Here is a 12,961-nt window from a genome sequence, read left to right as displayed (position 1 = left end):
GATGAACCATTGGCTAGGCGAAGGCTTCAACACTGTCCTCTTTTCTCTCTGTATGGCCACGTCTGAGACACATTGCTGATGACTGTCCCAGGGCCCAGCAACCACGCACCCAGAGCAGGAGGCAGCTCAGAAACGTTCATTCTCTACATTTCTGTTTTGTTCCCCACTTCCACACTGGTGAGGGATTCCCAGCCCCCAGAATTTCATTCACCCAACAAATAGGTGAACTAAATAAATAGGTTTGTCCATGGGGGTACCTGTTTAAGTTGATGTGACTGCATAATTACTAATAGCTTCTTTTATTCTCAAAATAGTTCCTATTAAATAACCAATTATGATTAAGGTGATTGATTACCTGCTCTTTATATTTGACCATCACTACATTTTTGGCTGATAGATTCTACCAGATGAAATGGGTCCAGATTATGACTGATTACAAAAATGTACAATGAAGAAAAGATATTGAGAGTTAAGTATGAGACAGACAGTTGTAAACACTTAAGATGAATTAGTAAACAGTCCAAAGATCCCTACTGGTTGCTTACATGCGAGTGAGATAAAGCATGTAATAGGGGGAAATAATCACACTGTATAGAATATTTCAAAAGTATTATGGAGAAGGGGAAGTGCAGCAGCAGGGGAAAAACCTTCTAGCGTAATGAAGGAGCTGATTGGCATTTCACATAGCATGGTCAGAGTAATTCTCACTGAGAAGGTTATATTTTAGCAAAGTCTTGAAGGAATGAGGGTGTTAGCATTGGATCATGTGAGGAGAAACTCTCCAGATAGAGACAGCTCAGAGAAAGCCCTTCAGGTGAAGAAATATTAAGGAAGCCAGTGTGACTGGTGTTGAATGAGCAAGGGTTATTTAATAGACACAATCATATGGAAGTGTCAGTCCTTGTCATCATTACCTGCCTCAGACTCAGACCTTGTGTTCATTGGTCCAAATGTGGATTTCTAAATCTGGTGCTGAAAAGAGAGCTCAAAAAATACCACAATCCTGCACTGGCTCTTACGTCTCCAAACCTACCCATGGAGCTAAAGCTAAGTCTCCAAGCCTCAGTAGTGGGCAAGGTACACATCTGGGAAAGGTAAGATGGATGATCTACTGTGATTTCCTCCTACAACTAAACCTTAAGTTTACTGGAGCTGAAGCTTGACTCCTGCTCTTGGTTACTGGCTTCTCTCTGTTGGCTATCATCAAACATTTTTTTTTTTTTAAGATTTATTTATTTGTGCATACAGAACTGAGGTACAGGCCAGAGTCTCAGGAGTGGTGAGAGGCTTCACCAGAGACAGAGTGGGGAGCAGAACAGGCAGATCGACGAAGTACACTGCCGAGGGGAGCAGCGGGCGGGCCAGGAGAGGTCTGCCACGCCATGTGGTCACCTCCAGGCAGGCGGGAATCGAACTCATGCTGAAGCGGTTCTAGATTCTCAGTGCTGTGCTTTAACCCGCTGCGCCACCAGGGAGGGCCCATCAAACATTTTTAACCAAAGAAAAATGCATAGGAGATGTGAGTGGTTGAAGAGATGTGAAGGAAGAGGTCACTGATGGTGGGCAGCTCTTCCTGAGGAGGATGGTGCCGTCCCCCTTCTGGAAGCTGCCTGAGGCAATGTTCTGCCTGCTTGACTGAGATGAGACCCCCTGGGGACACCTCTGACAGTGGCTCCTTGATCTCTCCAAGATATCTCCTGCTCTCAGCATTTTGTGACCTGGGCCCTAGAGGTGGTGGTTCAGAGAAATTCCAGGAACCAGTTTTATTCTTGCTAACCTCCTATTGCCTTAGAGCTCATGGTTTTCCGTTAGGTCTTAGCCTGTGTGAACAGACTCAAAATGTGAGAGATTGTAGGTGATCTAATCCACTACCCTTGGATTTCAAAGGTGAAAACTGAGGATGGTAGATACACAAATGTAGCTACACTCTTGGGGGTTCATTTTCTGCCCTTTTAATCTAGTACTATGTCTACAATAACATGAAACTAGTTGCTAGTTAATTTCTTAAAAGTTGTCTGTTACTATGGATTCACTGAATCCTGGCTGTAAATGTCAAAGATAATCTTAAAATTATTTAGATGATGACAGATGACTCCAGTAGACAGAATTTCTTATGTAAGACTCAAGTCATCAAGGTTGATTAGGTGGTTATTATCGACTTAAAAGCTAGACAGAAGACATGAGAAAATATGTAAGGTAGCACAATTATGACCATTTACCTCTGGAAATAAAAATAAATGAAGGTGAAATTCTACCGCAAGTCAGATTAAAATAGAAATGCACACTAGATCTTGAGCCAGAAAGCTTGGGTTTTAGGTGTCTAGTCTGCCATTTCTGTATGACCTTGAACCAACACACTTCATCTCTCTGAACTACAATGTACTCTGAACTACAATGTACTCATCTGTAGGAGGGGTAAGTGGGTAGAAGTTGACATAGATTTGACTTAGAAATAGATATGGGGACTCTTTATACGTCTTGAAAGCTCTTTACAAATGAAAGATACTGTTATTTCCAGTGTAGAATGACAGCATTTTGCTCTGCTAGAGGTACAAAGGTGATATGGACATTAGCATGGAGACAAAGTAAATTATTGAACTGTTGTGTATGATGGTGTGGTAATTTACAAATTGATGTGTATAGCTCAAAAAGTGCTGTGTTTACTTCTCTGTAAGGCTTGCCACTCTTTCTCTGACAGGGGTTATAATATGGTTCATCCATCTTGCTTCAGGAGTCACAGTGAGACCTGATGTTTGTTCAGAGCGAGGCCAAGCAACAGGAAGAGTAGTAGGATGAATACCCATGAACAAAACCTGACAAATGGTAGGAGGATGAAGGCCTTCTGGCCAATGGAGGCTTATTTAGTTTGGGAATAGAAGCTGCTGTTTCATAATGACAAGACTTGGTTATCATTTTTACAGAAGCCTCGAAGGTGGTGTCTTAGAAAACAGTCTTTATTCTTGGAGGCAAGGTGCAGGCTTTCTGTTTGAAGACAGTCAACTAGAATTGTCTGGCAATTCTTCATCCCCATCAGCATCCTGGTGACCAGGACACTGAATTTGAGGTTATACCAGATAGCTAACTACTTCCTTTGGAGACTCATTTTGAAGAGAGGGAGAATCCTACCTATATTTTGCTATCAATTAATGCATGCAAAAGAGAGAAAAAAAAAGAGCTAATGCTATTAAATTGGCTAGGTAAGATTATTATTTTAATTCCATTGAAAAACAGAATAAGAAAATGAAAATAAACAAAAATTCCATGAAAAGAAAAAAGAGGACCTTCAGGAATCTTGGATGATGTGGGCACCAGGGAAAATATCTGTACCTTGTATGGAAACCCCAGGAGGATGGAAGGGCCGCGTAGCATCCCAATCCGTTCCCAGTGGGCCACCCTGTTGTTTTCCCTGAACCATAATAAGTTCTCCTCTAGGGAGTAATTCACATTGCTGCCCTTCCTTATGGAGCTACTGACTCAGAGATGTTACTTCTAGTGAAGAGTTACAGAGTATGACTTTTTGAAAATTCTGGGTAAGTAGAAATGAGCATGCAGTACCTAAAAGCCTCTTCTGGGCAGGAGGGTGACTACTGCAACCTTTCCTGCCTCACCTGTGGAGCCTCAGAGGAAGCAGGATAAGTCCTGGCATGCTTTGTAGCAGTCTGCTGTGCCAGGTTTCTCTGCAGTGCATACTGCTCTTAAGTAGTTAAGGTTTTTATGTTGAAGCCAGAACATTCATCTCCTCTTCAGTTTTGTAAGCCCTTTAAATGAATGTCACAAAGGAACATGTAATGGGTTCACAATTAAGGTAATTTCTTCCTCAAGGATACAGTTGGATTAATTTGGTTCTGCCTCTATGTGAATTAGTTATGTTTCAATGAAGTTGGTCTCTTCATGGTGATACTTCATTGCAAACCATACTGATTAACCCACAGAAAACTAGAGATAAAGCAGATTCCCGGAACACAGGCAATAATTGGAGGAAGATTTCCCAACTTCTCCTTTAACTGGCAGCTATTTGCACGTCCATTTCATCATCAAGCCAGGGGATTTTGGTTACAGCAGATAGATTTTTAATCAAATCCAGAACTGGTCATGCCATGGGCCATTGATCTTGTCTGTAATTATTGGCCATCCTTTAAAAATTTGGGTCACAGAAATCACACCTTTATTTTCCCTGCCCAATAGCATGTTCTGAGTTATGATTCCTGCTGTACCCCATTCAAGAAGAGCACATGCCATGGCAAGTACAGAGAATAACAACTATTTGTTGAGCCCATTGTTGCTTGTATCATTGTATCTCATTATACATAAAATGAACTACAGTGAACATTTTTTGGAAACTGGCTTTCCCTAGGTACTGTGCTTTTATTAAATGCTTGAGCTCAGGTAATCCTTGATGAGGGTTTTAATGAAACACTATAGAGCAGTTTAGTTCCTACTTTTATAATGAGGAAACTGCTTTTAAATATTTAAGAAACTGGCACACATTTCCTTGGGTAGTACATGGTCGATCCAATCCAACCCCTGTCTTCTGAACCCAAGCCTTGTGGTCATTCTATCCATGTCCATTCACTCAACAAGGTAGGAATCTCTCTAGGTTGTCTGAGCAGAAAGGGGTTTATCACAGGGATAAAAGGTTTGCATAATTATGGGAAAGCCTTGGAAAGCAGAGATCAGAATGGTCTTCCTGACTTGTAGAAACTCTAGGTAGTTGAGGATTGCAGGAAAGCCACTGCTGGTGATTTCACTTTCCTGCATAGAGAGGTGGATTCTTCGGCAGATGCCTAGAAATGGCAAAACTCTGGTTTTTGCCTGCTTATTTTGGTGCACTGGCCACTGCTAGCAATTCATGTTTTTCCTTCTATTTAACTCTAAATCTTGTGAGAACACCTCAGAAGATATGAGTGGTTGAGATGTGAAGGAAGGGCTCACTGGTGAGCTCTGGTTACTGCAAGCAAAGAATTTAGAAAACAAAGCTCCCAGACTCTTCCCTATGATGCAGGGGAAAGAGTAGAAGGAAGTGAGGATCGTGCTGAATTGATGGCAAACCTGTTCAGATGACTGAAAGATATTCCAACAGCATTACCCTTTACTATAAAATTTACTTTATTTAGTAAAAGACATCAGTCCACATCAGGTTGGCATGATTGTAATGACTGCAATAAATATTTATACTCTGCCTCCCTCAGGTTTAACCATTGCTTGTTTTTCTTGGTTTGCAATCATAGAACCAAATGTGTGGGACTCTTGTTAGGGATGTTAGTGTTAATGCCCAGGATTGTTTGGTCATTTACAGTATTTTGTTAAATCAGTGTCTGTGACATCTATGTTAGACTCCCCCTCTGTCATAATACATTATTCCCACAGGGCCACAAGGGTCCTGAATTTTGAAAGAAGACCAATGAGTCAAGCCTATTCTCAGATGTCTGTGGTAGATGTATGGATGTCCATAATAGAATGAAAATTGGGGAAAGAATAGAGGATAAGGAAACTGAGAAGTAGAAGGGAAAGGAAATGAGAAGGAGAAAAAGCAGAATGTGTGGATGGAAAATGGTACAGTAATACCACCAATTAGCTTGAAGTTGACCAGAAAAATTGAGTTAACAGAGTCTCTCCCTAATCTAGCTATTTTCTGTTTCTTCTTCCACCCCCAATATCACACCATTCATCATCACCTTCTTGGATTATGGCAACAGCCTCATTATTTGTTTCCAACTTTGCTCCTACCAATGCAGTCAATTTAGGATAATCTTTCAGAAAAGGAACACTGATTATTTTGACAACCTCCCACACCCAGCCTACTCATAATTTGTTCTTGTTAATAGGGGAGCAGCTTCTAAGGTTAACTTTAAAAATGTGTGCATAAAATTGTTTTTATAGTAAAATCTCAATGAAGTAGAAAAAAAATGTGGGAAAAAATATTGGAAGACATCTGCCCAAATGTTCATTGTATGTCTTCATATAGTAAGATTCAAGTTTATTGTATCTCTCCATTACTTGCATTTGTCTAGTGTTAAGGCTCCTATAATATTTTAAAATTAAATTGTAGTGTTTTTAGACCTATTGATTATATTTATAGTAGTGTCATGTTTTCTTTAAGGACTTCCTCTTTTTGATCACTTGTCATTTTCCTTAATTTGACAAGTATGGCTTTAACTAGTAACTTTAGCTCTTCGTGAGGCATGTTCCTCAGTTCTACTAGACTAAGATTTCTCTCAGGATTTTTTTGTTCCATATTTGTGGGGTGTTCTATCTCTTAGTTTTTATGAGATGTAATAGGGAGTTTTATTTTCTTGTCTTGATCAACAGTATTTAAGCCATTCCTACAAGCAGCTAATCCTAGGTTTTTAATTCAGGGTTGTAGGTATATATAATTTCACAGACTGATGCCTCTGCATTTATTCAGATCACCAGAACACTGGTGCCAGTAAGGGGAGTCAGTAAAAACTGGTGCAGTAGGACATCAAAAGTTGGTTTCCAGTGAGCACCAAGAACTCAAGTTTCCTACAGTGCTTCAGGTACCCAGATTGTTTAGTGAGGATCCACAGTGTTCTCTTTTATGCTAACTCATCAACAACTCAAACAATACTGTGCCAGTCTCAACCTCTATGCTGTGGTTGAGAAATAGCTATCACACTTGGTAGGGAGGATAGATGAGACATTGTCACTAACCAGGAATTATTCTCTTTGCCTTTTGATTATGGCGCCTTACCCTGGAGTACTTGTGCCTGTCACTAAGACCCAGGTGCTTCAAACATGTTTCATGATATATATTTGGTTGTTATCTTGGCTTTGGGCCTGAGTGAGGATAAGGCAGGTGTTGCATACATTACAGCCACAGGCTGCAAGTATAGCCTCTTTGGTAAAAAAGACTCAGGTGATTCAATCTGGCTTTTCTTTCCAGTTCAGACTTCACCTGCTCTTATTAGGTAGCCGTGGCTCAAGCTGACAATCACTGCTCTGTATCCTTACTCCTGTAGCTCTCCAAAGCTGCCCCCTCTGTCTTGCATGCCAACACTGTGTATACCTTTCCCCAGTGTAATCCTGGGTCCTGAAGTCTCTGATGTGGGAAGGAGCTTTTGTGTTAACAACTGCAGAGCAACTCTATAGAGCAGCTGCCCCTCCTCTGATGGCCGGCACTGCCAGTTTTTCCCACCTTTACACTGTGTAGGCATTGATGCATATAACAGGCATCCACTCATCATGCAGGGGTCCTTGTCTTGGTTTTAGTTTAATCTGGTTATAAAAACATGGTGGAGGTGATCCAGGTCTCTCACTCTGCTGTCCTTTTGCAGACTCCCCTCTGTAAGGTAAGAGTTTGATTGACCTTTTTTATCTTTTGCTTTTTCTACCATAGATGGAGATCACTTTCATAATCAGAAAAGAGTAAAATTTTTCCTTAAGTAATACAAAAATAAACGAAGGTGCCATTTTATGTTAAAAAAAACACAGTCATTGCTTTCTCAATGATATATTTTACGGACAGGCAATCAACTTTACTGGCAAACTCCTCTTGAAAAGAAGGAAAGAGGTGCCCTCCTTGGTGGTGGAACAGTTAAAGCACATCGCTTTGGTGCTGTCCTTAGCCACTGCAGCGCAAGTTCAATCCCCAGCCAGGGAGGTGACCCACATGGCACAGCAGACCTCTCCTGTCTCACCTGCTGCTACCTACGGCAGTGTATTTCAGTAGATCTGCCTGTGTCCTTCTGTATCAGTTGTTACCAATTTTCTAATGAAATTAGAACCCAAGGTGAGAAGTTAAGAACACATACAGATTCACAGTATATGTGTGTGTTTGTGTGTAACAAATAAACATGTCAAAGGTATTATGCATGTTCTATTCAACACAGAAATATTAATTCTTAAACTTAGAGAAAATGGAGGCCTACAGAAGTCCTATAATCTTGGAAGGGTTCTTAGTAGGCTCTGCCTCAGGACATTACTCAGTGTTGCTGACACTGTTAGTTCACTGATCTCTGCTACCTGTCAGGGAAATGAATGGCACAGCTCTCTAATCTTTGAGTTACATTGATTGGACTAAAATTTATTGGAAGCAGTTATTGTCCTGGTCAGTCTTTAAAATCCAGGAGATAAAAAATAATCTGATCCAATTAAAAGGATGTTTCCCTTCTGCTGTGAGAAATTAGCATCTTTTCTTTGTTCCAATTTTCCAGGAAGTTTTACAATAGATTCCAGCCCCTGGCTGGTTTATGGTCCTCTTGGTACTTAATTGATTTTAACGGGCAGATAGGTCATGCTTAGAAATTCTTCCTCTCTAGACAAAGTTGATAATCCGTCCATTCTGTGTTAATTCCTACACAATTCATTCCAGGAGTGGTAAAATTTAAAAGATACAGAAAAATAATACAACGTTATTTCTTACTAACTTCACAGGGATATGTGTTTACACACACATATCTTAATCCTTAAAAATCCCTACATTTTTCTTATTTTAATCAACTCTTGTATAGACTTGTTACCTAATTGCTATATCCACTCTAATTTTTTTCCTTTTGCATTCAGTCTTCCGTAGTTCCCCAAAGACACCCCAGTAGAAGTAGCTAGTATAAGAAGTGAATGTAAGGTGAGTTTTTAAGGTGAATCTTATCCACCTATTTTCTGTTACCTTCCAACTGCAGTTGATTGTGAATGAATTATTTTAACTGAAGTTTCAAACTATTATAATGTATATTACTGTCAAATGACTTGTTTTCATTCCCCAAAAATCATAAATTAGTACCTCTTTCATCTCAGCACAGTAGGGTATATCTTTCTCCCCTTAGAAGTGATTGTTAATCTATAACAGACACCTCTACCTGTGCTAAAGAAATTATCAGTCACTTCATCAGATGCTTCACAAGAAAGATAAAATTAAGATTGAGTTTGTCTGCCTAGCAGTAGATGTGTTCCAGCAATGAATTTGACTATAACTTTTCATAGAATCATTACATTACAGGGACACTTAGAGTAAGAAATTTTTGTCAAATTAGTTTATGCTGTCAAAACAATTTGTATTTTGAAGCCTTGCCAATTTGTGTTGCTATGTAAAGGACTGCTAAATTGTCTGCTTGTTATGAAGACTAATGAAAGAATAGCCCCAGAACTCTGACTAAATACAACCCTAAGCTTGATTTTCTGGTAAAATAGCAGGAGGAAAATAAATTCTCAAAACTTGAAGAACTGTTTGGGTTTGTCCAAATTTGTGTTGTTAGGATTATTTTATATTTAAAAGTAGACTTTCCTTCATTCCTCTTTTCTGTCATACAGTTTTTACTTTGACATTTCTACTTTATATTTGTCAAAATTTTATTGGATTCAAAAATAAATGAAGTTATGAAGGGAATTGTAAGACAGTAAAGATAGTAATTGTGAATTGCAACTGAAATAATTTTGAACTCAAGGTACTAGATGGAAAAAATCTGGAAAGATAGAAGAATAGGAGACTGAGATTTGAGATTATGGAATGTTTTAGACATTGTAATTGCAAATCTAGAGTATGACCACAGACATGAATGATTGAAATTAGGTGGAGGCCAAGGTCATTAAAGAGTGACCTTTTATCATCCCCATGAGCATTAAAATCACTAAGAATTAAGATTGAAGTGCTGTGAAGAGGTGACATTGTGTTGGTACTAACATTTTGAGCAATAAACGGGATGACTGGGGGTTGGTCGATGATTTGTCAGATGAAATTCTGGTTCATAAGTCTCATGGCAAGAACCTAAAAAGAGCCAAGGACTGAAAGGCAGGAGAGACTCTCAGCATTCTGGAAGGAAATGAGACAAAATGAGGCGATCAGCCTGAGTTCTACACACATTTGGAATAGCTTTCTCTCCCCCCCCCCCTTTATTTTATGCTTCAGGGGCAGCAGTACTTCAGGATTTGGCCAAGTTTTAGGTAGAATGAGAAAGGAATGGTGGAAGGGGAGGCTAGGGATTAAGGGGCTTTGGGCAAGATCCACAGAACGCAGTAGAAGGGCTTAGAGATACAAGAAACAGCTAGGGATGGAGTCTGATTAGCGAATGTACAGAGGTTATGGGGATCGGGATGATGTGTCTTCCTGGACAGAGGCACTTGGAGGGGTTGATCCTGGTGAGCAGAGCAGCAGTGCTGGCTGATACACAGTGCAGAGCTAAGGGCCCATGTAGCAGACTTATCACTTCTGTGCACTCAAAGTATCGCTGTAGCTCTGCTGATTGACCTGACCCTGGATCTTTGGTCAGTCTGGAGCTGGGAGAGCTGAAGATGGCCAGCGAATAGCAGGGGGCTGGCTCATTGCACTTATGTCCTAGTTTTGCTATTGACACACACTCTTTTCTTTTTTAAACTCAGTAAACCTTCTTGAACCCTCATCATGCTCCATGTACAATACAAGGGTTGGAGTTCTACTATATCCAAGGGTGCTCAGGCTTGGACATGCAAGAAAATGGTTGCACTCTAATGTGATAGATGAAAGATAAAGAGATATAAACTTAATAGTTTGGCTAAGTTTAGGTTTTCTCCGTGTTTTATGTTCTACCTGTATGGAGATAGATAGAACTCTATTTTAGGAAAATTCTTTAAAAGGTTATTGGTATGTGAATCTGAAACTCAGTGGGAAGTAAAGAATAGAAATACAGGGTTGTAAGTTTGGAGAGGTGGAAGGGGTCCAATAATAATACTGTTCTTCACCTGAGTTCTAGATTAATCAAGAAATCAAAAAAAAAAAAAAACACACAGAAAAAGGGAGAAGGGAATCAAGCTGATAACACTCTGCCATGGACACTAACTCGTAGCCTTTGTCACCCTGAGTGCCAGAATCAGGATTACACCCCTGGGGACAGGAAGACAACCAGGACCACCCCTGCTAGGGCACGACCATCTCCAGGGAACTGATGTGTTATGAGCAACAGGTGATACATTGCATCAAGGCAAGGTAAGCACAACCAAGCACACCTCTTTCATTCTTTCCAAATGTACCCATTTAATCACTAACTTGACATACCAAAGGGTTGAAAAGTGAGAAGAGGGAAAAGAACCTGACAGGTTTCACTTGTGGGGTATTTCCTGTTGGAAGGAGACTGATATGAGGAGAGGGGGAGAAGCATCCCCCTCTATTACTCCTCCCTCAATGAAATCAGTCAAACTGAGAAGGCAAGAAATCAGCACACGACACGAGCTCTGTAACACTATAGGAGGAGAAAGCTCTCAAGAGGAATTAAGATTGTCCCATTTCAGTGAGTAAACCTGACTCTGTCTGCCCATTCCAAGACATCCTGGAATGTGATGATTTGTGTCAGTAAAGTTTTGATAGTGTTTTCAAAGAGTTTCCCATCTGTTATATGAGTAATACTTATCATCTGAAAAACTGTAAGATAAATAGCAGTTGCTGCTGTCTTGTAGAGGAGCCACCAGGGTCCCGAGAACAGTGACAATCAAGAGCTCAGCAGGAGAAAGCCCAAGCATCAACCCAGGGGGCTGATGGCAAGACCCCAGGTCACATGCTCACTTGGTAGGTGGTGAAAAACATGTGTGCTGATCTTTTTTGATTCTGTGACTATTTAAAAGGATGGCTGAAATACTCATCTGTTATTAGTTATGGCTCCTCAATCATAGGGCAGTTAAAAAGGATTCACAAAGTCTTCTAATCTTCACGGTGAAATAATTATAAGAAGGTAGCTGTATGTTTGACATTAGTTTTACTATATCTCTATGACTTAATTGGATTCTTATAGTACAGGGAGAAATTTAAAGCTGAGGCAAAGTCATAAAATCTAAGAAAATATGTGTTACATCATTGCAAAGTTGTGATTTGTAGGGCAATTTCACCTAAAAATTAAAAAACAACATTTAACATAAAAGCTGAACCTCAGATTATTTTCCCCAAAGTATACTTGACTAGTCTTCAGCAGGACACCCTCCAACATTCCTTAGAACCTAATTAAATGAGAGCAGGAGAGAGCATTGGCCCTAGGTTCAGGATAAATATCCCTGCTTGAATAGGAGATGCTGCTTTAATGACTTGGAATATGTCCAGAATGCTCAGATTGGTGAACAGGCAAATCTCATAGCTATTGGATCTCACAGCAATAACATTCTAACCAATTAAAAGCTGAGCTAGACATAGTGGTTCATCACTGATTTGTGTTTCAGAAACCAGTTGGTCCAGATTAACCACAGGGTTAACTTTTATAACTGAATTTAAGGAGCATGGGAATCTGGCTTAAATAGGAAAAAAAGCATTCAATCAGAAGGAGAAAGCTTACATATAGAGATTAGGTTAGTAGTTCTTGCTATTTATTTATTGAATCTAACCAAATGCTGTCTTATTTTATGGTAAGGGCTCACCATCAAGGATAAATATGTTCATTGTTTTTAAAAAGAGGCTCAGCAAACAATCAGATATTTCTTTGGCATTCGTATAAAGAGCAGAGAATGGATTCCAACATCCACAAGTGTGTTCTTTTTATAAAAGAAGTCTCTTTGGGGCCCTCCCTGGTGGCACAGCAGATTAAATCACAGCACTGCAAGGAAGCTGCCACCATCTCAGTGAGAGTTCGATCCCCTGCCCCAGTGGTGAGGTGATCCACATGGCGCAGCAGACATCTCCTGACTCGCCCGTTGCTCCCTTCAGCAGTGTACCTTGTCGATCTGCCTGTTCTGGTCCTGACTCTGTCTCTGGTGAATCCTCTCACTGCCCTGAACCTCTAGCTTGTACCCCAGTTCTGTATGAATAAATAAGTAAATCTTAAAAAAGAAAAAAAAAAGACGACTTTTTGGGAGTTAAACCCAACCTACTTTTGACTGATACTTAACTCCTGTAGGTTCAAAATCAAATTAGTGCTTTCATCATGTGGGGTCACCTGGGTTGGCTCCTCAGTGGCACTTAGAAAGATGAGACCATGCCTGGGCAGCTTTTGATCATCCAGGCCACTGCCATATGTGCAAAGAGGAAGCCTTGGTGTCCTTTACAAATCTGTAA

Source organism: Condylura cristata, unplaced genomic scaffold (genome assembly GCF_000260355.1).
Source record: "Condylura cristata isolate star-nosed mole 26May11 unplaced genomic scaffold, ConCri1.0 scaffold00001, whole genome shotgun sequence".
Classification (NCBI taxonomy): Eukaryota; Metazoa; Chordata; class Mammalia; order Eulipotyphla; family Talpidae; genus Condylura; species Condylura cristata.
This window is presented reverse-complemented; position numbering follows the sequence as displayed.